The sequence below is a fragment of the Schistocerca americana genome, chromosome 3 (assembly GCF_021461395.2).
Source record: "Schistocerca americana isolate TAMUIC-IGC-003095 chromosome 3, iqSchAmer2.1, whole genome shotgun sequence".
NCBI classification, from domain to species: Eukaryota; Metazoa; Arthropoda; class Insecta; order Orthoptera; family Acrididae; genus Schistocerca; species Schistocerca americana.
The window spans coordinates 656719426-656745687 of record NC_060121.1 but is presented as its reverse complement, the minus strand read 5'-3'; positions in this window follow the sequence as shown (position 1 = coordinate 656745687).

Below are 26262 nucleotides of genomic sequence, written 5' to 3'. Positions count from 1 at the left end.
AGTAATGCCAGACGCCTCGTCCAATCAGAAGACAGCGGAGACGACGCCTGTTAACTTGTCGTAAAAGTTTTCTACTGGTTCAACGCTTAAAAATTGAACAAATGCGTCTCCCACATGGTGACCAATCGTGAAGGGCATTCGTTATGAGAACCAACGCAGATAAAGTTCCGACGATTCACTTGAAAAGGGTGCCTCCAGCTGCCTTCGAAAGTTAACTACTCTTACCAGGTGTCTGTTGCAAAGCTGAAGCAAGAAAATCGACCTGACTTGGCCACGTGGAATGCGTTTGCAATTACAACCAGATTCATTCAGTTCAGCTCTCTACCACGCTTAGAGCCATGTAGCTATAGGTATTTGGTGTGCTGAATATCAAACACAATGAAAATGAAAAAAGTGTACTCAGCTTCTTGTTCCCTAGCATAAAAAAAAGAGACATTACAAATAAAGGAAAGGCACTCTGCAGGCCTTTATAAAACCATGAAATTAAATGGAAGTTGGATTGGATGAAATGTCTCAATGTCACTCATTGATATTTTAGTCACAGAATCTGTCATTTATTCATTTTCAGAAGTGAACAATGTTCTGTATATTTAAAAGAAGTCTGTAATGAAATATTATTAAAACCTGAATATTTGTGCAGCCTTGCTTAAGACACTATTTTATTATCGACAAGTGCATCTAAAAAAGTCGAACATGATTATTAATGTATTGTGCCAGGTCACTAATATATAATTGCAAGGGTTACAACACACTTCTGTAGGCAAACTCCGTTACTTCTATATCTGTCAGTAACTCTCCATCTGACGTTCCCTTCACACCGAATTCCTCTCTCCAGTCTCAGATTTAGTTTGATACCCTGTATGAACTCACTTTCTTTGCTAGGTCTGGTGTGACGCTGAGTCCAATGCTTTCCTGACGTGCAGGAATAAATATTTAATCTACATGACTGCTTTCTTTCACTGCTTGCAAGATATCGTGAGAAAAGCACGCATGTTTCACTTGAACACTTTTTTTTTTCAGAATCCATGCTGATTAGCACCGAGAAGGTCATTCTGTTGAAGATACCTCATTATGATTGACCTCAGAATGTAGGACTCCACAACAAAAGATACTGGACAGTAGTTTTGGGGATAATTTCGGCTACATTTCTTGTAAACCGATGTGACGTTTATCCTTTTGCTGAGCACATTTGTTTGTCACAGAGACCTACCGAATGGTATGTTTAAAAGATGGTCCATCTCAGAAGAGTATTCTCAATAGAATCTGCAAGGATTCTGTCTGATCCCGGAGGTTTGTCGAATTTCATCTGTTTGTCAACGGCACTGTCACTTCATATCAATATCGCTCATCTTTGCAGATGTTAGAATATTAAACTGTGACGTATTATGTTACCCTCAGTTTCAGTTCTACCTTCATAGGTGTTTTGACATTTACTTTGGTGCCACTCATTGCAGATGATCAGAATTTCATTGGGTTTTGTGAGATGCGTTTAGAAAAGTATGTGCCTTGTGCATCTGCTTACGTACTCCATGAAACACTCTGTGCGGCGGTTCGGGGTCGGTCGTCTGTGTTCTCTCTTTCACTTATCGAAAGTCCACCTACCTCGATATGCTTCTTTCCGACGTCCTTCACTCTGTACCAGCAGATACGTGTTAGGCAGTGGAAAGCAGCGTTGATGAAACTACTACCTAATACCTACCATATAGAGACCGCTTAACTCGAGTTGAAAGTCAGTTCCGGAAAGTTAATATTCAAAAAATCGGGCGTTGGGAGGACGCAGTCTACTTGCAGAAATATTTTAAAATTAGACTGAATCTACTTTTTATTCATATGGAAACACATGAAATTGCTATCAAGTCCGTATTTACTATGAGAATACTCTATGATTCAAAGTTCACTGTCTGTACAACACAGTTTCAATCGAAAAGCAGCCAGAATTTTTGCAAGTCTGGCCCGATCAATTTTCTAATTCTAACCGACACAGACCTATAACTATTGCGAGTTAAACATTTGGTCGTTTCAGTGGTCTTCTGAGTAAGAAGTTCTCGCCAAAGTATTCCTTACAGGGCGCGAAACATGCCACGCGGAATTTTTACTATGACCAGAAAGCTCACACGCTTATAACATTCAAACTATTTAATTTAGAAACACCAAACTTTCGTTAAAATGTTCGTAACACCAGTCGCTTCAGTCACGAGGTGTTCGTACAGCAATTAACTCACTATTTCTTCATTTTTCAGAGTATTTTTAGGGAGTTTTCTTACATGGTGTTATCCGTGGACCGCTTATCAAGCGACTGTATCGAACTATTCTATTCACTGCCCAATCCAGTATATTCTCGAGAGGACAGCTTAATTCTAATTAGCTGTTGAACTAAACGACCAATCAGAATGTTCCTTCCTCGGCAAAACGTGCTTTATCGAATCAATAATCTGATAGTAATTAACGTTATTAAAACTTCAGTTTCTAATATATTGTTTAATCAAAATAAGCGAAGTACGGATTATTCTCCAAATTGATAAATAAAATTATTCCACCTCTAACCTGTATTCTGGCTGCTTTTATACAAAGTCAAGTTCACACAGACATACGTCACCTAAATCATGATTGCACGGTAGCTTTTCCACGCCCTATTTGTACAAGGTTTTATGAAAATGACATATTGAATTTTAACGTATCTTCCACACACACTCCCTCAATCATTCTCACGCATTAATACTACAATATATGATCTAATAACAATTTTGAGCGATTTTTGTATTATGTAATGCACAATCAGTAAAGTATTAAAAATGAAAATTCTAATTAATTGTTTTTTATGCATTGGTACTTTGTAATGGCTTCAAATGATAATGCAAATCAATCTGTATTTGCTCCTAACATGGTTTTAAAAAAGGAAGCATTTGTTTTAGGACTTTTAGGTAGTCTTCTTTATCTCCACCACTATAATAAATCAAAATCTGAAATTTTGACAGCATCATTCTACTAATAACAAAAGGCTGTGCACCAAATTTGAACAAAATCGGATAATAAGTAATATGGATTATTTAGATTAGTAGAGGGTGCGAAACTTCGTATTGACTGACTGTTACACTATGCAGTACTCATGACAAGCAGCGTCAGCTGCGCTGTGAGCAAACCGACAAAAACATAGCCATCCAGCAGCCACGGTACCTAACGGTTGCGTTCCTTACTGCAACGAATGTCATCTCGTAATAACTTGCTACGCTACAACTGTACTCGTAAAACTTCCCTTTGCATTGCCTTATTACATGTAGAAACAATGAATGACGAATTTATAAGGATAAGAATTCCTCAAATTTTAAAATAATGGTTATTTAGTGACGTGAAAGTGCAAGGTATTGATTGTATAGTGGCCTCTTTCAGGTTCGTCTGCGTCATGTATAACTATCTGGTAGCGTCTGCCACTAGATGTGTATTGTGCATATCTTAGTCGCTCTCGTGTCTACTATCCGAGTACAAGTCTTGCAGAATATTCTTTACTTGCTCGCTCTCATCCCATATCGCGTCAAATTTATCTGTCATTAGGTTGCTTATTTCGGCACAGGACCCTGCACTGGTGTTCGCAGTAAGCTGATAGTGTAAGAAAAAAAAAGAAAAAGAAAAGAGACACATTAGGATCCTCTGATGATGTGAACAGTTTCTCAAACGTAATTTTTGATATTATCCACCATATAGCTGTGATAATTCGCATCGTCTAGCCGTAGTCTAAGAATGAGAAAGTTAACAACAATCATAGGCGGTAACTGTATTGCTGACGTACTCTTATCTACGCGGTAAACATGGTGAACATACTAATACACCAGAAGGAACCGTAAGCACTGGTATTCAAATGATGCTATTGCTAATTGTGATGTGCCAGTCTCAGCGAATTTCTCATGCGAATCAAACTTAGCAGCAACTCAGAATCTTCATCCTATAAAGCTTGTCGACGGAACAGGTATCATCTGGACAGCAATGGCTATACGAAAGTGTGATAAACGTATTTATCGGGACAAAAATGTGTGTTTTGGTCAGTATTTAAAACCTTTTGTACATAAGGTAAGTAATTCATTTTTAGACGAATTTAAATTTTCTAGCAGGCTGCTGTACTCTCCATGTTGGGTAATAACTCCTCTGTTTTCATCTTGTAAATGCTTCTGAAATGATTGCAATATAAAGAACTGTAAGAAGTGATATTACATTGAGCGTAAAGATGGTACGTGCCACAGTTAATGTGGGCAAAAGTCGCATAGTTTCATAATTTTATTGTAACTGTTGGATCGTGAGCGCGTCCTTATTAATTTCAGAATGTCATTTTACTTGAAGTTCTCTGTTTTTCACTCTGCGACAGAGTGAATACCTTTCCAGAAGTTTTCCCTATTTGAGTGCAACCGAGCTGTAATAACTGGAAACATAAGAACTTTAAAACTTCCAGAGTCCCTCTCGTCTGTCGAAGTCTGATTTCCTGAGGGCGTTGACCTGCGCCGAACTCTCTCTGGAGCGGAAAAACTTCTTTCCCCATGAGCAACCTCAGAGCTATCTGTTGGGCTGCACGGAGAGTGAAAAAGCAAAGTTGTTGAAATAGGTCCCCCATTATTCTTTACTTTCTATCTCTCAGCGACTTTCTGCAAATAGTTCACAATTTTACTGCATATGGTGGGCCGTAATTCATTAGTTCTACCTTTCCTAATGGGGTTACGATTGCAGGAAGAGAAATATTTTTATCCGTCGATAGTCAATTCCCGCACGAGTTTGTGTGTGTGTGTGTGTGTGTGTGTGTGTGTGTGTGTGTGTGTGCGCGCGCGCGCGCGCATCATGTAAACCATAGAACTACAAAACTGCTTATTTCTCGGCTAACAGCCTGGAAGAACAAATACTAAAAAACACTGAAGAATGTTTGTTTGACTAATTACTTACAAAAACTCAGATGAACCAGTTATCCTGACAACAAATTGAAAACTTTTCTGCAATAATTTTGGGAACAAATTATGCCTTTCACACACGCTTGAAATTCATACTACATTGGTTTCTTCATTCGTCGACATTAACGAACATCTACAAGGAGACCATTCTTAGCGCTCTTATCTCTGTATAAAATACAGCTGGAATAGAATGTGGCTTACTGACATCTGTATAGAGCCTACATCTTGAATTCTTGTCGCTAGTACAGAAAACCAGGCATCGTCTGACTATGATGTCCTATTCGGAAGCAATTACGAATGAGTACATCGTGTATAAATGATCGGATGAAGGTACTCCATAAGCGAGTAACAGGTTTCCATTGCAGTCCTAACAAAAAGGACGCTGAATTTTTTATGTAAGAAACATAAAACGAACCCAGTTCTCATTTTTGAAATTGTTGATATGGTTTTAGATCATTAGATACAATTAAATTAAAATAGTTATTCTGTAGTGTGGTTCATATAAATTGCGAACAGCTCTTATGCATCATAATTAAAATTTAAAAAAATTACGTGATATCTGTTCTGAGGATAAACTTGCCACTTCAAAACCGTTAACGGCGTTATTTGTTTTCATCTAGTTTAAAAGTGACTGGTTGTAACCCGCCGGAAGTTCTGTTATGAAATTCTTTACGGAATCACGCAACGGAATCACTTGTCATTATTCAGTATGGATGCACCCTACGAAGGTGCTACAACTCTTTCAGCTGCAGTGAAAGCAGCAGCTGCTACATATTCATATATGGACCGAAAAAACAACACCAACACCTTCAACTTTTGTAGTCCTGTCTTCCTCAGTTGCGTGTAATATTACGGCAAGCTCATCAGAGCATAAAATTCACACTTCAAAAAGAAAAAAAATCAAATAAATTTTCTTGACATTACAATTAAAAAAGAAAATGGCAAACATACATGTAACATCTTTAGAAAACCAATAGCCACAGACACAATAATACATTCCACATCCAACCACCCCCACGGCCAGAAACTTGCAGCACTAAGACACATGTTACATAGATTAAACAGAATCCCACTCAGCAAGAGAAACTATGAGCAAGAAATGAGTACAATCATACAAATAGCTAGGAACAATGGGTATGACACACATGTGGTACACAGGCTCCATCAAAAAATAAAAACACAAATAAAAAACAAACACAACATTTCCAGAATACAAAAGAACTCACAAGCTGAAAACTTACAAACACACTCAACAAACACACACAATGACAACACCACACAGAAAAGAACCAGATGGTACACCATGACCTACACACACAAACTAACACACAGAGTTGCAAACATCCTAAAGAGACAGGGCTTCAAAATAGCATATAAGCCTGGGCAAACCCTTCAATCACACCTAAGCCAGCCAGCTACCAAGAGGGACAAATTCCAACAATCAGGAATATATAAACTTGAATGTCAAAGTTGTGATGCAGTATACATAGGCACGACATGCAGGAATTTTGAAACAAGATACAAAGAACATACTAGATGTTTTAAGTATGAAACAAACCATTCCACATTTGCAGAGCATTTAAAACACAACAACCATCATCCTACAAACATGGAACAAGAAATGAAAATAATGAGAATAAGCAACCATGACAAACATCTTATACAAACACAAGAAAACTTCCACATCCAGAAAGCCATAGCAGAAAACAAACATGTGATAAATGAACAAACACACATCAGCACAGGCTCCCTACTACACTTAATAAAGGAAATGATAACATAAAACAAGAAAACTCTTCCCCACACCGTCTGGACACACACACACACACACACACACACACACACACACACACTCACACATAGCATAAAAATATATCTCACACCGAAACACATACACACACACACACACACACACACACGCACACACAGAGCACAAAAAAAAAGTTAAATTAATATCACACCAAAACACACACACACACACACACACACACACACGCACACACACACAAACGCATACACAAATGCATACACGAACAGACCAGAGATACTTTAAAAATTACACTCATAAGTTTCGATCTTTGGGCAAAAACCTTTGACAGTCGGCAACAGAAACCAAAACATTGCATTAAAACAAGCGTTCAGTGCATAGTGCTGTGGAATGTGGAAAAAAACCGCAAATTGGCGTTCATAAGAAGAAGAACAACACCAAACATGCAACAGGAGCGTAATATGTAAGAAATTGTCCACGCAACCTGTAAGTACATTTCAAAACATTACTACTTAATAGGAAATACCAACCACCAGAACTGTTTATAACCTACAGGCACAGTGATAAAAATGTAAATAAAATAGCTAACATACGTACATATTCCAGGCCACTGATGATGCTTTGCAGAAAATAAAGGCGAAACGCGTATGGCACTAACATTGTGTTTTATTCAGTTGCTGTCAGACGGTCCACAAGAAAAATTATCAGTATACCGTAATACCACCAACACCAACTAACAACCCAACAGTAGTAGATAGGGCAACAAGTATCACAGCTAGTGATACGACAGCAGGATTAATCACATACCTCGGCACCACAAAGAAGCAATAAGGACCATAGGGAGTCAGAAGCACTTCATCAGAGCACCATGAAAGTTTATGTCTCCTTAATCCCTGAATTCTGCTCGAAGACATGCACCCGGAAGGCTTACGAAGGTCACCTGATCCACAGCTTTAGTGCACACGGTACATGACAAACATCGACGTTGCACATTATTTTTATGAAGGGCAGAATCTAAACTGACATATAGCAATGGTTTACAGAATTTAGAGGCTCCTTATACTGCACTGTATTTACTTTATGCTTGTACAACACACTATCTCTTGCGGAATCTGCTTCCCAATCATGAGTGTGACTATACACATCATATCTCATAAGTAATTTATTACGTGTACACGTCGACCTGAAACGGGGCACCATATTCCGAAATCCATAATGCGCAATAAAATAATAAAATCAACATAGTGCAGTGTGACAGGTCAAATCAGATGGCATGAAGTTACTTATGTGTGCTCCTCAAAACCATTGGGAACTGTCGAAAGGCTTGAAATTCTCTTATCCATTGGAACTTCAATGAGATGCAATCACAGCACTCAGTGATTTACTTCACCTTGATCTCCAGAGATACTACAAAATATCGCATAATCCTTAAAACAAATTGCGGTTAAATAGTGCGAAGACATGTCATAACTGTTACGTGATGTAAGATCGTCACGAGAACCTCTCGTCCCTATTGTTGGAATGATGAATACCTAACTGTTTTGTTTGTATCAAAGAAAACTATAAAAATATCTTTTAAAAGCTATGTTTTGCGATCTATATCGTATTTTTATGCAGCCGAAGCTGGATCTTGTACACCTACTTTCACGAAAAAGAGCAAAATATAATTTTCACGGTACAACGCAAATCACCATATCCTTCATCAGTATATCCACACATCCAAAAATAGGTTAACAATGTCTGCAGCAAAGCACAGTCACCTTAGACAGGGCAATTTTCTTGAAACTTCCAACTGAATGAACGTCGTCTAAGGCTGTGTACTCTGTGAGCAACAAAAGACGTGCTTCAGCTTGAGGTGACAAAACACAACCGCAGGTATAGCTTTACCAAGATCCTAGATTAGTGTTATCAGTGTTGCTAATTTACATGAATCTGATCGTTACGACATATAGACTGTGACAGCTATAACTCTCCACAGCGAAGGCTAATGTGTACGTACCAGCTGCTATGCTATACTCATCAACAGATTTTGAGTAAAATTTTTGACAAAAAAATTTTAATCTTTCACATCTTACAGCTTTACATTTGCGCCCGATACAGGACTGAATTTCTTTTCGTTATTTGTTATATTTACTGTGATGCACTGAAGCTGTGAAACACACTGCACGAAATTTTAAGTATTTGCAGTGGTAAAAACTCATACTTTCATTTTAGTTCATACGTTGCTGCATGTGAAATGTACCCAACATCTCGAAATTATATTCGAAATTGAGAGCAGAATGACATCACTCTCCGTTCTCAGGCTACTGGTTTAAAGGTCATGCGGATTGTGAACTACGAGGCCGTAACATCAAGATTAATAAAAACTTCCAGATATATAAACGGGAGTTTATGCAAATGATAGCACGCAAAGAGGGGCGTATTTTGTCATATAATTAATATTTTAACCTTTGTCCATAATTGGTGTTGATTATTTTTACAAACTGGAACACTTTACTTGGCAGTTCACATTGACTGCTGTGGAATCATATCCCTATCAATCAAATTACAAATATGTATGCAAACACATCAAGATAATATAGCTTGGTAAATTGTTAAAATTATAATCTGAGATGCATTGTAAGGAGTATAGATAAAAATTTGTGCACACAAGTGGTGACAAGATAGTGGATGAGTCACTTTGTATTCATATTTAAAATTTTTATAAGTCGAGAGGAGCTTACAGCATCAGTACAGGAGTGTTATATAATCTAGTCCATATGCATCAAGTAATTGAGGTTTGAAAGAGATATAAGTGGATACTCTGTGGGAATGAGTTATAAAGTCCGGTAACCACCTTTCGCAAATACTGAGAGCACATTTCTATGTCAGGCTTTGATTACAGTATCCAAAGTCTGCCGTATTTGAGGATAAAAGTTTATTCAACTAATGTCGAAAATCGTATGTTTATTGTTTTCCCTTTCTTCTTAAGCGCTAAAAGGACTAAAACAGTACTGCTTATTTAAACATTTTTAATGAATACATATGCTAGGCACTAGTGAACAGGGAAAACGTTCGAGTATACCACTAAATCTCTTGTATTCTAAATTCCCTGCTTGCATACAATCCAAAAAGTTTCAACAGAAATTTCTAAAAAATATAGCCTCTCTCCAAGAAGAATTTAACTTTACTGAGGTAGTTACGTTTGTTCTCACCCTTCACTCAATTGCGAGTGCAGTGAATAGGGGGTCGATACTTTCTTCACCTATAATAATGTGAGACAAAATCATAGCAGCCTTTAGAACTGCCACTGAATTGTTAATATCAGTTCAAATGGTTGCCAAAAAGTTCTCCACTTTGACGAAACAATGTCGCTTGTGCGTCCCATAACTCTTCTTGCTCAAGAAGGCCTTTCATTACAACTGATGACCTCAGAAGTTAAGTCGCATAGTGCTCAGAGAGAGAGAGCCTTTCATTACAGATTACCTTTTACAATGTTAAATTTCTTGCTGTGTATGGTAACATTAAACAAATCTTCAACGGAAATGCTTCATCTCCAATCAAACACACCGGTATTTCACATCTGAATTCATCAGGAATGAAGTCTGAGGCCAGATTAGTTCAAGTGATCCAATTCTTTGATGAGAAACGGAATTACCAAATACTCCAGCATCGCAATCTCTTTTATACGATCCCACATCTATCACTGCAAATCAATATTTTAAGTCTGTTACTGACAAGAGAACTATTGAAAAGCAATTTACGTAACTGAAGTATTGACTTCCAGAACGAAGCGTGTTGCAAATTCTTACCTGTTTATCATCGATATTGGCAATGCAGTTTTGAATCTGCCATTAGTTCTGAAAGCCATTTACACTACTGGAAAGGTTTTCCTTAGTTGCTTATGGAATTCTTAACGACTGGAAACATGACTGTAGAGCTCTTGCAACTCCTGTCTCAATATTTTCTGTATTTGTTTCACCAACTCTAAATGAAAACGACGGGTAGCGTAATACTTTAATCGAAAAATGTATTTTTATACAGTTTGGGCTTGTGAAAGACGTGTGTCTGCCATTGGAACAGGACATAATCTACATAAATTGCTTCACACTCACATTACTGATACTCAAAGTAGGAAAAACATATGTTTGGTCTTTGGCTGTATGAATTAAGCAAATATATAATAATGTTGCCATTAATAACACGTTACAAAATTGTTAATTTTTGCCGTAATCTACAAAAGTGAAACTACGCTACCACAGATATGAAAAAAAAATTATGTTGTCAAATAAACAGAGAAAGAGGACCTAATGCCAAAGTGAAAAAAGTGGTCAACTGTAACATTCATATTTCTTTACGTACTACACGAATATGTAATAAGAAATTGGGCTTCCTATTTAAAAAAACGCAATTGATATCTGTTTGACACATGGGAGCGCCATCTAGCGGGCCAACCATAGCGCCATCAGGTTTCCCCGTTCAAGCTAGATGAGTTTCGTTCTTTGTAGTTTTTTCGTTTGATGCTTATTTCGTGAGATATTTGGCCCGGTCACTATCAATGGACCACCCTATACTGAGATTCCAGATTCTATAACAGATTCTATCTGTTGTTTCAGACTTGTCCCAGAGACTGCAGGGATTTATCTCTGGCACGCCTGGTACATTACTCTGGGTCGTTAGAGGCTCAGATGGATAGAGCGTCTTTCATGTAAGAGGGTGATCCCGGCTTCGAGTCCCTTTCGGGGCACACATTTTCAACTATCCACGTTGACTTATTTCAACGCCTGTATGCAGCTAGAGGTATTCATTTCATTGTAATTTCTTTCTAACGAGCTGCATGGTCAGCGATGGCATTTTTCCTTTCGGACACATCCGCAAGAACAGATATATATATATATATATATATATATATATATATATATATATATATATATATATATATATCACAGGCCATTTAACCATCTTCTTCTGTGCGGATGCACAACCACTGCCCGAACTCTTACGGGAATCGGCAAAAAGCCGCGAGTAATGAATATAATGGGCAGGGGCACTATGAAAATAGTGCGGGACAATAAGTTGGGAATGTGGGTCTCACGGAAGGCGTGCCATGGATAAGTCCCAGCACTCGCACATTCCCCTGTGTCCTCGGTGGCTCAGATGGATGTGTACATGGCTAGTACATGAACGTAGTGTGTATTTTGAATGTGTGACACTGTTTTTTTAATACATGTTTTTACACATAAAAAAGATGGATAGAGAGTCTGTCATGCAAGCAGGAGAACCGGGGTTCGAGTTCCGGTCTGGGCACACGTTTTCTACTGTCCCCGATTGCATTTATCAACGCCTGTATGCAGCGAGGGTTATTCATTTGATTGTAATTCCTTTCATTATATTTTTTCAGGTATATGAAACAGTGTGAAATCATGAGAAAGAGACGCGTTCATATAACTCCCCAAAAGCATACAAACGGGCATTCTTAAGCGATCTGTTGGCTGTTACATTAAACTAATTAGTAAAATTGGGTGACCACGCATAAAACTTCAGCTACGATTAGGACTGGTTATTGCTTGGCAAAAAGAGATGTAGAAGAAGACGAGGAAGCATGAGAAGATACTAACAGATGGCGACAAATATAGGCGGTGACCAAATATATCGCAACACCACTTTACAGTACGGTGTAGTAAAACCGTTCGCATTCAACACAGCTTCCATTCGTCCTGGAATGGATGGATACGTCACTCGTGGTTCTCAAGTGGTTCTTACATCATTCTCTCTGCAGAATACTAGCAAGTTAAGGTAATGATGGTGGAGATGGATAGCGATGTGGAGGTGGCTAGCGATCAACTTCCCTTCTCTCCGAGGTAGACGTAAAGGGTCGATAACATTGAGATCCAGTATCTGTCGTGGTCAGAGGAGATGCGATAATTCATTCTCGTGTTCACGACACCCGCCCTGGATGGTTCGAGGTGTGTGAACAGGGCCCTTGTCATCTTTAAAGATAGCGTAAGGGTTGGGAAACAAACATGGTGCAATGGGATGGCCTGATCAGTCAAAATGGTCACATAACTCCTGGCAGTAATGGAAATTTATGAAATAGGCATAATGCTCATGGAATACCACTATATGGCTGCCCATACCACCACCATACCCCCGCCGTGTTCCACTCTTAGGACATAAAATTGGCAAGATGTTGGAAACTCTGAAACAGGATGAGTTCAAATGGCTCTTAGCACTATGGGACATAATATCTGAGGTCATCAGTCCCCTAGAATTTAGAACTACTTAAACCTAACTAACCTGCCCGAGGCAGGATTCGAACATGCGGCTGTAGCGGTCGCGCGGTTCCAGACTGAAACGCCTAGAACCGCTCCTTCACAGCGGCCGGCTGTAGCATGATCCATCAGACCAAATGATATTCTCCCATTATTTTATAGTCCAGGTTTTATGGCTTGAGCACATGTTTTTCTGTTACGTCCATGGTATTCACTGGTGAATGGTTCTAAAATTCCACTTCGACCTGCAATTCCCTGCTTGTAGAACTCCCATCGAGACACTCACTGCTGCAATGACTCTTGCTGCTATCGTACTCTCAATTTCCGTCACAATCTTTTTCAATGACGTCATGATTCCTAAAGACAGTTTTCATCACTTTTGTGGATTACCTGCCTCTTCATCTTCAACTTGCGGCGTCGGCATGTATACCTGAACAATTGTTATCAATTTTTGTGTGCTGTCGATTCTGACAAGAGCATCCGTTTCATTGAACTATTGACAGTAACACACTCTTTGCCTTTCTTCCTAGTCATAACGTATCCTACTCCCGTTTTACCATTTCCTGCTGCTGTTGATATTACCGTATACTGACCTGACCAGATATCCTTGTCTTCCTTCCATTTCACTTCACTGTTCCCTACTATATCTATACTTCTATACTGAGCCTTTGCATTTCCATTTTCAGATCTTTCATCTTCCCTACCACATTCAAGTTTCTGACAATCCACACCCGGGCCTGTAGAACGTTATCCAACCGTTGATTATTCAGTCATTTTCTCATGGTCACCTCCCCATTGACAGTCCCCTCCTGGAGATCCGAATGAGGGACTATTCCGAAATCTATTGGCAATGAAGAGATCTTTCTGACCCTTTTTCAATTACAGGTCACATGTCGTGTCTTGTTTTTAAAGTAGTGATTTCCATTGTCTTCTGTATTCTCATGCCGTTGACCACTGTTGATTCTTCTCGTTTAGGGGCAGTTCCCCACCCCAAGGAGAAAAAACCATTGTCCACCCCTGTGCCTTCTTGGACAATTCCGTTGGCAGAATGAGGGTAACTTACGCTGGAGGTCTTCGCCAATGCTTATTATTAATTAAAATTTAAGCAGTGGCGTGTTTCGAACCCGGAACAGAGGTAATTTTCATTATTAATCAAAGACGCTTGTCCTAAACGCATTAAATGATACTTGTAATGACTTTGCTAGAGGTGACTAATGTATTTGTCGGGTGATCCTGTATGGTGAAAAGTGATTTTATAGATCAATGAATCACTGCATATAACAGTTTTAAAAGTTACCGCACAAGATATCGAGATGTCGACGACGTCAGGAGGTAGTTTGCTAAGAAAATTAACCTACCAGTTTGTACAGCATTCATGTGATTCAAGACGAACGCCAGAAGTGTGAATCGAATCATTACTCGATTTATACACATCAAAAATGTTTTGTATCACCCCGGTTCCAAGAACTCCTGAAGATAGACGTTGACTGTGGATGTTCGATCACAGACACAGCCTCTTTGTCTGTTGAGAGGTTTAGAGTTGTCACTAAACCCGCCAAACGATGCATGAGCAGCGCCTAATTGACGGTGCGGGGGCGGGGGAGAGAGAGCGTGATTCGACATCCAATCAGTTCCATTCATTCCACCAAGAAGGAGGTACGCGGCTCGTGTTGTCTGTAGTTCAACCATGCCTAAACGGTCAATACCGCGGTTCCACCGCGTCAACATTGTTACTTTGAGCAACTAAGGGTTGTCAACAAGGGAAGTGTCCAGGCGTCTCGGAGTGAACCAAAACGATGTTGTTGGGACATGGAGGAGATACAGAAAGACGGGAACTGTCGATGACAAGCCTCTATGAATCCGCCCGGGGACTACTGTTGTAGTGGATGACCGCTACCTAAGAATTGTGGCTCGGAGGACGCTGACAGCAGAGCCACCATGTTGAATAATGCTTTTTGTGCAGCCACAGGACGTCATGGCACGACTCAAACTGTGCACAACAGGCTGCATGATGCGCAGTTTCACTCTCGACGTCCATGGCGAGGCCCATCTTCGCAAGCACGACACCATGCTGCGCGGTAGAGATGAGCCCAGCAACATTCCGAATGGACCGCTCAGGAATGGCATCATGTTCTCTTTACCGATGCCTTCAGGGAGACTATCGTCAGAGACGTGTTTGGAGGGAACCCAGTCAAGTAGAACGCCTTAGACAAACTGTCCAGCGAGTACAGCAAAGTGGAGTATCCCTACTGTTTTGAGGTGCCATTACGTGGGGCCGACGTACGCCGCTGGTGTCCATGGAAGGCGCCGAACGACTGTACGATACGTGGATGCCATCCTCCGACCGATAGCGCAACCTTATCGGCAGCATATTGGCGAAGCGTCCGTTTTCATGGGCGACAATTCGCACCTCCATCGTGCGCATCTTTTGAATGACTTCCCTCAGGAGAACGACATCGCTCGACTAGAGTGGCCAGCTGCTCTCCAGACATGAAACCTATGCCTGGGATGGATTGAAAAGGTCTGTTTTTGGACGATGTGGCCCGCCAGACACTCTGAGGGATCCACGCCCAATCGCCATTGAGGAGTGGGACAATCAGGACTAACAAATGGTTCTAAAGGCTCTGAACACTATGGGACTTAACTGCTGAGGTCAACAGTCCCCTAGAACTTAGAACTACTTAAACCTAACTAACCTAAGGACATCACACACATCCATGCCCGAGGCAAGATTCGAACCTGCGACAGTAGCAGTCTCGCGGTTCCGGGCTGAAGCGCCTAGAACCACACGGCCACGGGATTAACAGTACCTTGATGAACTTGTGGATAGTATGCCACGACGAATACAGGCATGCATCAACACAAGAAGACGTGCTACTGGGTATTAGAGATATCGGTGTGTTCAGCAATCTGGACCACCACCTCTGAAGGAATCGCTGTCTGGTGGTACAACATGCAATGTGTGGTTTTCATGATCAATATAATGGGCAGAAATGGTGTTTATGTTGATCTCTATCCCAATTTTCTGTCTGTACAGAAAATTATTTAATGTTGACTCCTTATGGAACTTCTCATAAGTATACACGCTGAATAAAGTGTGGCCACAAGGCCAGATTAAGGAGACCCAATGATGAGTCTTCATAGAACACGGGCGCTTGAGTCATCGCTCCGGAAAATAATATCCTCGGCGCTAATAATGAACTTGTTAACTTCTGTTCAAGCTGTGTGTGGTTAGTACCATGACTGAGATCCGCTTATATATAACTCACCTTCCTTGTCAATCGGTCAGGGAGTATTGTCTGCATATATTTCGCGTGACGTTCTTTAGAACTGAGGTTGTTTGGTTTGTATTTGATGGTTTAGACGCAAATAATTTAAGATGGGCGCTGTATTCTGTGATTTCGTTTCGCATTTGAGTATTTTTAGGGCTCCGAACTGAACTGTTGAAAATTTAGATTCAAAATCTTTTCTTAATGAATTTACTTTATTTACTAGCGATTCATCAAGAACATTAACACACTATGTGAGAGTGGAAGTAGTTGCCAAGGAGTAACTGATAGGAACAAATTAAATTTCAACCAATGGAAATTTTATTGATGAAAGCCTTTTCAAAAATAGATTTAAAATTTGCAAGCAGAAAAGCACCCTCGAAATATCAAATTACAATTTAATAAATATTAATTTTATTCCCAAAGCTTTTTCAAAACAGTTTTAAAATTATAAGCAGAATAGCACCTTCGAAATATTAAGTTACAATTATTCAGAGGCAGAATAAAATTTTTTTTTTGTTACAGTAGGAGACTTCGGGCTGAGAAGCTTCCGCTACCTTTCAACATGGCTGTAGTCACGATCGCTCACAACGACCTCTGAAAAACTACACTGGTGCAAATCTGCAACACAACAGATTACTTTAACTAAAAATTTTAATATCTCACACAAACACATTAACTATGCACCCCGTAAGAAGGATGGAAACGATACAAACACTATCACTAAAAAATTGTTTTCCACGAAAAGTGCAATTTGTTTTTAAAAGGGCTCTTACGGTGGAAGGGTGGCAACTCTATAAAAATGACTATTTAAATAAAACCCATGAAATTCAGACTTACATAATGTGTGCAACATACTCTACATTACACCTGTACCTCCTCGCAAGTTGATAGGCAAGATAGAACCATATTTTAGGAATTCGGCGTTTGCCTTAATTCTACAAATTAGTTAACATCGAATCCGACAAACATGACAGAGGCAGCTCTTAACGTATGGCAGACCGACAGACAGACAGACCGACACTCACTGTCTAACAAATGCGGACGAGAGACAAACGAGAAAGCTGGGAACTAGAGACTGACCAACAACACAAGTAGAATTTAAGAAGTAACTGAAAGAACATATCACTAATCACTTAACTTCTAATAAAATGCGATTGCTGGCGAAGACCTTGCGCAGCAACCCCAACGCTCTCACGAACCGTCCGCAGCCTGCCGCTTCAACGGATGCAGGAAGGCGCGCCGATCTCCAGTCGCACGGCGTCGCAGCTCGCCCCGGCCAGCCCGATGTCGTGGTGGCGCTCCTGTTGCTCTCTTGTGAACAGCGAAACCACTACGCCTCGCTGTACGGATCCGCCACTGGACTCACATGGTGACCTTACATACGCCGACGCTCCAGGCGGACAAGTCATCTTGTGTCCCAGTGCGCGACCGACCAAGTGCCAGTGCCCATTGCCTGAGCAACCCCAAACAGACAGGCATCCTAACACATACTAGCACTCCGGACAACAGACAGACACTGACTGGCCCATACTGACCCGGCTGATGGTGGTGGTTGTTGGATGTTTAAGGGGGACTAAACAGCGAAGGTCATCAGTCCCCCAGACCCGGCTGACCAACTGCCCAGACTCACCCCCTCGTGCCGGCTTTAAAGTTTGATCCAAACGACAGACATGCCAGAACTGTGAACAACGGACAAATGCTAACTGCCACACACTGACCCGGCTGACCAGCTGGCCAGACTCGCCAAGACTGACAGACTGCCCAACTGCCTCACTCCGACTGACCGACACAGACTGACCCCTGCGGAGTTTTTTTTCCTTTATTGTTATTTGTTCACCTTATACAAAGGCGGGCTTGCAGCAGATTACATCTACCCCACTCTTCAGCCACAAGAACTACAATAATTGAGAAATAGGAGACAGAAAAGTAACAAATTGGAGGTTAAAAAGCAGGAGATACAATAAAATGAAAAACATGAAGCCGATCACATTCGACGAAAACACACGAAAATACTGTCAGCACTGCACACAAACACTGACGAATGAGATGGACAAGTGAACGAGGAGCGTGGCAGCGAAAAACACTAAATCACAATCACAGCCGCACAGACACTAAACTGACGGCGATGATCTCCGGCGCGTAAATGTCCACTGAGCATGTGCGAGTCTGGGGACCAGCCAAGAGGGGAGGAAGGTGGTGGAGAAGGGAGAGAGGAGAGTAGAGATGCCAATGGCAAGAGAGTTGGGGGGGGGGGGAGGAATAAAGGTAGGAGGGGGTTGGGGAAGCCTGGGGGGGGGGGAGGGGACAGGAAGGGAGGATGGAGGGAAGGAGAGAGAATGGAGAGAGGGTGACCTAAGGAAAGGACACCGGAGATGGGAGGGGAGGATCAAAGTTGATAGGAGGGGTACATGGAGGGGAGGAGGGCATCATCAGGGAGGGGGAGCTGGCGGAAGCCACCTTGGTATGGAGAGTGGAGGGATGGAGAGCAGGCGGGACATGGAAATGCAGGCGCGGCAGTGGACGGGGGTGGGAGAGGATGTGAGAGACAAGCAGGTGAGGGGGATCGAGTTTACTGGAGGTGTATAGGATCCGTATCCATTCGACGAGTTGGGGAAACGGAATAAGATCGTACAGGATCAGCGTGGGGGAAGGGAGACGGATACAATAGGCTAGGTGGAGAGCATGGCGATCAAGGCATTGAAGGGATTTGTAAAAGGAAAGAGGAGTGGAGCTGCTGGCAGGATGGGCGTAGCAGAGTATAGGGCAGATAAGAGATTTACCCAATGTGGAGCTCATAGCGCACCTTAAATACATTTGAACAGGCAACCTTTCCCCTCTTTCCACCAGAGTGAGACACCAAAGCTGCGATTGCCACAGCGCCGCCACCGCCAGCAATGTGGGGGGGGGGGGGGGGCGTTTTCCACGCTTCAGGAACCTCGATTTATAAAAATGGAAACCATATAAGGTCATTTAGTTGTCCGTCTGCTTGTCTGTCAGCCCAACTGTATAAGAAAGCTTTTTCTTAGGAACGAATAGGCGTTGTAGGTTGAAATTTATAATAAACACTAAAGTCTATAAAATTAACTGCTACGTCAATGTGATCTATACTTTTTTTCACAATAGCAAAGTCATTCGTCAAAGCCTAAAGAGCACACCTGTAACACTACAAATAAAGTAAAGAACCCGAAAATCGCTTATTTGTATCACACGAAAAATTATTCTTTTTTTATATGATATCTGTCAAACTATGATGACGTTGGCACCCGTCTTACCGGAAATATAAATTCTTTAAGAAATCTCGGTGGGTAGTCTGCAGTTCTACAGTTATATGTAAAAATTTGGAATAGATCTGTAGAACTTCAGAAAAAATTATGATCACATATCTCAAAACTGTTCAGCTGTGAAGTTCGAACCCTACTTTCGAGAATTACAATTTTTTCAGTGTCCTTAGTGTAAATGCTGTAGTTCTACTTTTCACTATCCTAAATTTCAATAGTTCTGTAGAATTTCACGAAAAAATTTTAACGTTGTAAAAAGTTTATTTGCAAACAATAAATAAAATTTTGATCACAATTCTGAATAGCTTCCTAAGAGCTCTACAGACAACCTTCACGACATTGCACTAATCAGACACTTATTTTTACCACAGAAAATATACGAAATCGCGCTGGAGTTCTGATGACAGTTCCGATCACAGATCGGGACAGCACCCCAAGAGTTGTATGGAAAAACTGAAACTAATTTCTTGTGAAAATAATCAATCGGACCTACTTCACGATCATATAGCTTTTCGATCGGAAGCTGAGGTAAGCTGCCCTACTTGTGGTTGGCGTATGTAGGCACAAGTCGGCACACATCGTGACGACCCTCGTTATGTATCCGGCTGCTCACTATCTCAGCTGTCTAGGTGGATGCCATTTTTTTCATGTACTTGAATTGTAATACAACAAGTTTAATTTAGTGCGACATTCTCTGCTAGAATTGTGTACCAGATTTGAAAATAGCTGTCACTGTAATGTGCTTTCTCGTATTCCTGTTATTTCGGTGGTAGATACGTAGTGGGATTTTACAATATCAGCAACACATACACTTTTTTCTTCCACAGTAGAATTAAGATACGTCATAAAATTCGAGCAACTGTAGTGTCTTCATATGTTCAGTGTCAGGGTAGGAAAGCAGAGACAGGGGTAAGATCTCGTTCCTTTAGACCCATGCAATTAAATTAATCATTTAGCTCAGTTCAAAACGCACACCCTGATTCATTCAACAACAGTGGGAAATCATCTCCTCGATAACAGGGTGAGTGCTATCTAGCACCCGCTTATGGTGCTACAGCTGCCGAAGAATTTCGTTTGGTGAAGATAACTCTGGGTCAGATATTTGGATGCGAAGAGCAGGAGATAGAGACAGAAATAGATAAAAAGAGTGAGTTTATATATATATATATATATATATATATATATATATATATATATATAGAGAGAGAGAGAGAGAGAGAGAGAGAGAGAGAGAGAGAGAGAGAGAGAGAGAGAGTGAGGGAGAAAGAGAGAGCTCGGAGTAAGATAGCCTTAAATATAGATCGTGTGGGTACCAAATTAATATTTTTAAACTTCATTAATGCATTTATGCAACACCTGTTACAGCACAGGAACCATACGTACCGTTAACCTGATTCTTTTATCGGGGACGTTGGTTTGCCTTTAATTGATTTTAAGGATGGAAAGCCTCTTTCATCTGTATGTCGCCTCTCTAACTATATGCAAATGTTCTCAGCTTTAGGAAATGTTCACTGCATTATGAAAGCCAGAATTTAATTATAGAAGTGTTATTTTGATTTGAAAAATGCTTGTCAGATTTCGGTTTTAACAATCAAGTTGTTTTTAAACTAATGGACTCTATTTCTGTGTCACTAGGAATCTGCATTATATTTTGTTCTGTAACTAAAAACTGGTTTAAAACTTACGAGAACGGCTTTCGAATGAGCTTTGCGATATTTACGTTTTACAGTATATTTTGTCACGTTGCTGTTATCCGCAGCACATTCACTCTGTTCTTTCAGATATGGAAATTGACTCTTAATCTCATTTTATAACTGGGATACGATCAGTTTTTATATAATTTTACATGGATATATGCTTTTGCCTTTGGGTTTTAAATTTAGGCTTCCAGATGGCAACCAATTTAGAGACACTGAACTAAATTCCTAGTTACCATTGACTGGCAATTTTAGTTGAAATTAGTTGCCATCTCAAAGCCTAAATTTACAACAAGAAAGGAAAGCATCTGTCTATTTAAAACTGTATTAAAACTGATGTTTGAGACAATTTCCACACCTCAAATTGACTCATATCCTGATTTTATGTCTGGGGGATGACCAGTTTTATAAACTCATATCAAAATAATTCTGCTGTGATTATTTTCTGGCATTTATGACGATGTTAACTTTACCTAGAATGAAGAACATTTGCATGTAGCTATAGAGCCCTACGACATACAAAGGAATAACACAGACAATAGAATCAGATTAATGATACCGATGGTTCCTGTGCTGTAACAGATGTTGTTTAAATACATTAATGAAATCATTTTAAAATACGAATTCAGTCTACAATCATATTTTTTAGCCTGTTAAGCGTCTGCAGGGACTCCTCCTACAGGGCAGAGAGAACAGACAAGTTCAAAGCTCTCTGTGCTCCGTCTTGCTCCGAGCTCTCTCTCTCTCTCTCTCTCTCTCTCTCTCTCTCTCTCTCTGTCTATCTATCTATCTCCTACTCTACGCATACAGAGATCTGGCCGAGAGTTACCTCCACCAGAAGACACTCTCCAGCAGCTGCAGCGCTGTAAGTGGGGTACACTACATCATTCACCACCTCATCGAAGAGATGATTTCCGAATATTATTGAATGGCTATCCAGTAACGGCGTCTATTATTAACTGACGTAAGTAACTGATGTAGTAGCATGAGTCTAAGGAATCGTGAGCCTACCCGTATCCCTGTTTTCCAACCCTGACACTGAACATGTGAAGGCATAAAAGTAGTTTAAAGTATATTACACATCTGAACTCCTCTGTGAAAAATACAGAGTATGTCTTGATAACATTGGAAAATCCCACTACTTATCGAACACTGAAATAACAGGATTTTGTGAAAGCACATTATAGAGACAGCTATCTTCAAACCCGGTACACAATTCTAGCAAAGAATATCACATTAAATTAAATTTGTGTAACACTACCCAATATGTAGACGAAAGAATGGCATCTACCTAGACTACAAAGGTTTTGAGCAGTCGGATGCACAATGACAGTCGACACGATATGTGCCGACTTGTACCTACCTACACAAACCACAAGTAGGGCAGCTCATCTCAGCTTCCGATCGAAAAGCTATATGTTCATAAAGTAGGTCCGACTGATTATCTTCACAAGAAATTACTTTAAGACTTTGGATGAAACTCTTCGGGTACTATCCAGAACTGTGATCGGAACTGTTATCAGATCTCAGTGTGATTTCGTATATTTCCTCTAATGAGAGTTATTGCAGTTATCTCGTAAACTATTACTTGTGCAAAAAATGACGTGAAGGTTTTCTGTAGAACTCTTAGGGAGCTATTCAGATTTGTGATTATAATTTTATTCACGAAAATTGGCAAATAATCTTACTACAACATTAAAATTTTCCTGATTACGACTGTTTTCTTCACAGAATTCTGCTCATCTGCTCAAAATTAGGACAGAGAACTCTACAACTGTAGCGTATCCAACAAGAACTCTGAAAGATATGTGTATTTCCCGAAAGAGTGGTGTCAACTTCATAGCTAGTCAGCTATTGAGAAAAATGTGCTGATAATTTTTTTCGCGAAGTTCTACACAACTATTCAAAGTTTCTACAGAAAACTCAAGAGCTATAACATATCTATTAAAGACTCAGAAAAAATTTACACATCTCGAAAATAAACATTTACATATCTCGAAAATCGGTTGCCAACTTCATAGCTATTCAGCTGTTCAAAATTTGATCATAATATTTTTTCGCGAACTCCTACAGAACTATTTAAAATTTTTACAGAGAACTCTAGAACTGTAGCATATGTACCAAGAATTTTGAAAAAAAATGTATATTTTTCTCAAATGCCAGGTGCCAGCTTCGCATGACTTCAGTCTATGTGTCCATGTGTTAAGGTTCCCTTTTCTGGGGAACGTATAGACGTATGTAGTAGACATTTATGTAATACACTAAGGTCTCCGTTCCCTTTCACTTTTAAAACATTTAAGTTTCTCAGTCAGTGTACTCAAAAGATACGGTCATTTATGTCAAATATTTTGATACTGGCAATCTCACTCATGGAAAGTTGTCCGGTGTTTCTCGTTGATGTTGAATAATGAAACTTGCCAAGTAGCAAGGTTTCACAGTATAAGTAATTGAAAAAATCCAGAAACTGTTAATTGGTAATTATATCACAAGAAAAAATATTTTTTCTCGTTTATAATCCGACTGCTTGTCCGTCTCTTAAGAGCCATTTTCCTCTGGAGTGGATGGACACATCACAATGAAGTGTAAGGGAGATACTAAAGTCTGTGATCCTTTGGCGGCGAAAAAATTGTAGCTTTTACATCAGTCCAACCAAAAGATACGGCCATTTGTTTCAAATACTTGTATATCTTGCCAATATCATTATCGATAAGAGACAAAATCATTGGAATCCTCGACTCCCGCGGTGAAATAACATCCTCTACAGATAATTAAGTTTCAATTTTGCGACTGGTTGATGCTTATTTGGTAATTTTATGGTTTACGGTCGCTGCAGAACTTGGGAACCACGTGGAGCCCACCATTCATAGTTATGTTTGTACGGAGCCCTCGGTGCGCGAGTCCTACTCTCAGTTATCCAGATTTTTCGTTATCGCTTGTCATTCGCATTCCCTTATGACCTATTGCTCACGTGATAAAGTTCATATTCCCATTATGAGGCAGTGCAGAATACATAGGTAAGCAAAGCCCGTAACAGAAAGCTCTAATGTGTGTTTTGTAGTAACAATCTGGTTTTAAATGAAAGTTGCCATAATTATCCGGTTCATTTTAAGTGTTTCAGGTTCAAGTTAAACAACAATTCGCTTGTACGGAGTTAATGATCGATATTTATCCCGTTATGAGCATTACGGTCACGATGTTGCACAGGCGTAATTGACGGCCACCTCGTAAAGGCCTGATTGAGAAGGAGGATGCCTGAATTCTACGTCATTCGCGGGGTCTTGCAGTATGTGCCAAAAGCGCCCCAGTTTAGCAATCCCTTGCTTCCTCCTTTGTGAAAGCTATCGTCTTCATAATCTTGGCAACACATTTCAGAGGCTAGTTACAGACCGCATCTAGAAATACAGCATGTATTTGCAGGGACAGAGCAGCTGTGCTATTTTTGGATGCAGCTGTCATGACAACTTTTGTTCCATCCGTGTTAAAGGCACTTGTTAGATCATACACTGCGTTGAAATTCTGCTGGCACGTTGCCTTCACTGGTGTTCATTAGCGAGGCACACGAATACCCAAGTTGTGGAACTCTAACACCGTACAAATATGGAACCTACCCCTTTCACTTTAGTTTTAGTGATTACTGATTTTATACCCGGCAACAGTGATAATCCACCACAATTAAAGCAGCAAACCGCTAAGCGCCATATAATATGACTGTGTTTTTGCGAAACTGTTTGGTTTGTTAACTTTGTACTTAACGCTCTACTCGCGGTAAATGGCAGTTTCTCGTCTCAAAATACAGCATCACATTCAGAAATCAATCAAGTGGTTTTACACATTGTAATGCATTTTGAATACAAATAGGGCCACCCTGTCGAAATTTCTTTCTTCGCTTTTAATTGCAATAAGTGAATTTTGGAACCTGTGTGACCTATTGCTCGTTGCTGATTTTCAATCGGCGTACTTCAACATTTGTAAGTAATTTCACCATTAGATAAATTATTTGTGATGTCTACGATGCACACAAGCTGTGTTATCTTTGTACAACATTAGAAATAAGAAATCATACGCATTTGTTCAGGAAAAGGGCTGAAAAATTCCAACAAGAAATCATTATCATTAACATCAGTATGAATGCAAAAACTGATGCCTTACTGCAAATACTAAGAAAAAAATGAAGAACGGACGCAGCTATGAGGCTCGAAAGAAAACTAATGTGAGTGAAATGACCATTAAACTTCGTAAATTTTATTATTTAAAACAGAAAAACTGGAAATAGTTATCGCTCGTTGACCCTATTAATCTGTAAGAGCATTATTGTGTAAGGTTTTGTTTAGTCAAGTTAGTTATATCCACATTCCGAGCAGTTAATTTAATCAAAACCCAAACCTGAATTTTGGTGCTGTTCGACACTTAAAATGGTGATTTACTTTCCTCAGATACCAATAACGCTTCTACCTGTATATTGTATGCACAATATATCTTATAATTAGCTTTTTTATGTAAAACAGGCACCTCAACCTATCCCGAACCGATATTTTGCAATTATATGACAGCTCCTACAGAGATAAATCAATTACTGAACGTACAATACAATCAAAATAGTTTTGGTTATTTACTTTTCTAATAATTAACTGTGTGAGAAACGTTCTACGTTGCTTAATGTGCAATGATTTTGTATCCGTACCAACTCGAGAACTGACTGACTACTTGGAAACACCTCTCTATTTGTCGGTTTATACTTCGAAGAGCTGTTCACTACAATCACGTCAACTGGTGCTCCACAGTCCATGTTCAGTAATTTTTAACTAATGTATGAAAAGTATTATGTACATCCACACAGCGACATATATTTGCACCAGATTACTCCGATGGACCACCTGAGTATCTTGACTCATCCTCCGTGGAACCTCGTGTTTTGTCGATAGAAGCCGCACTGAATTTGCTGCTTCCCTTTTTTTTTCTTGGCATTATTTCCTCGAGGCCCCTCACTAGTTAGGGTTCAAGTGAACCACCAAGTACACCACAATGTCCGACATAGTAAGCACCTGGAGACACAGGTAACTCGTACTTTTGT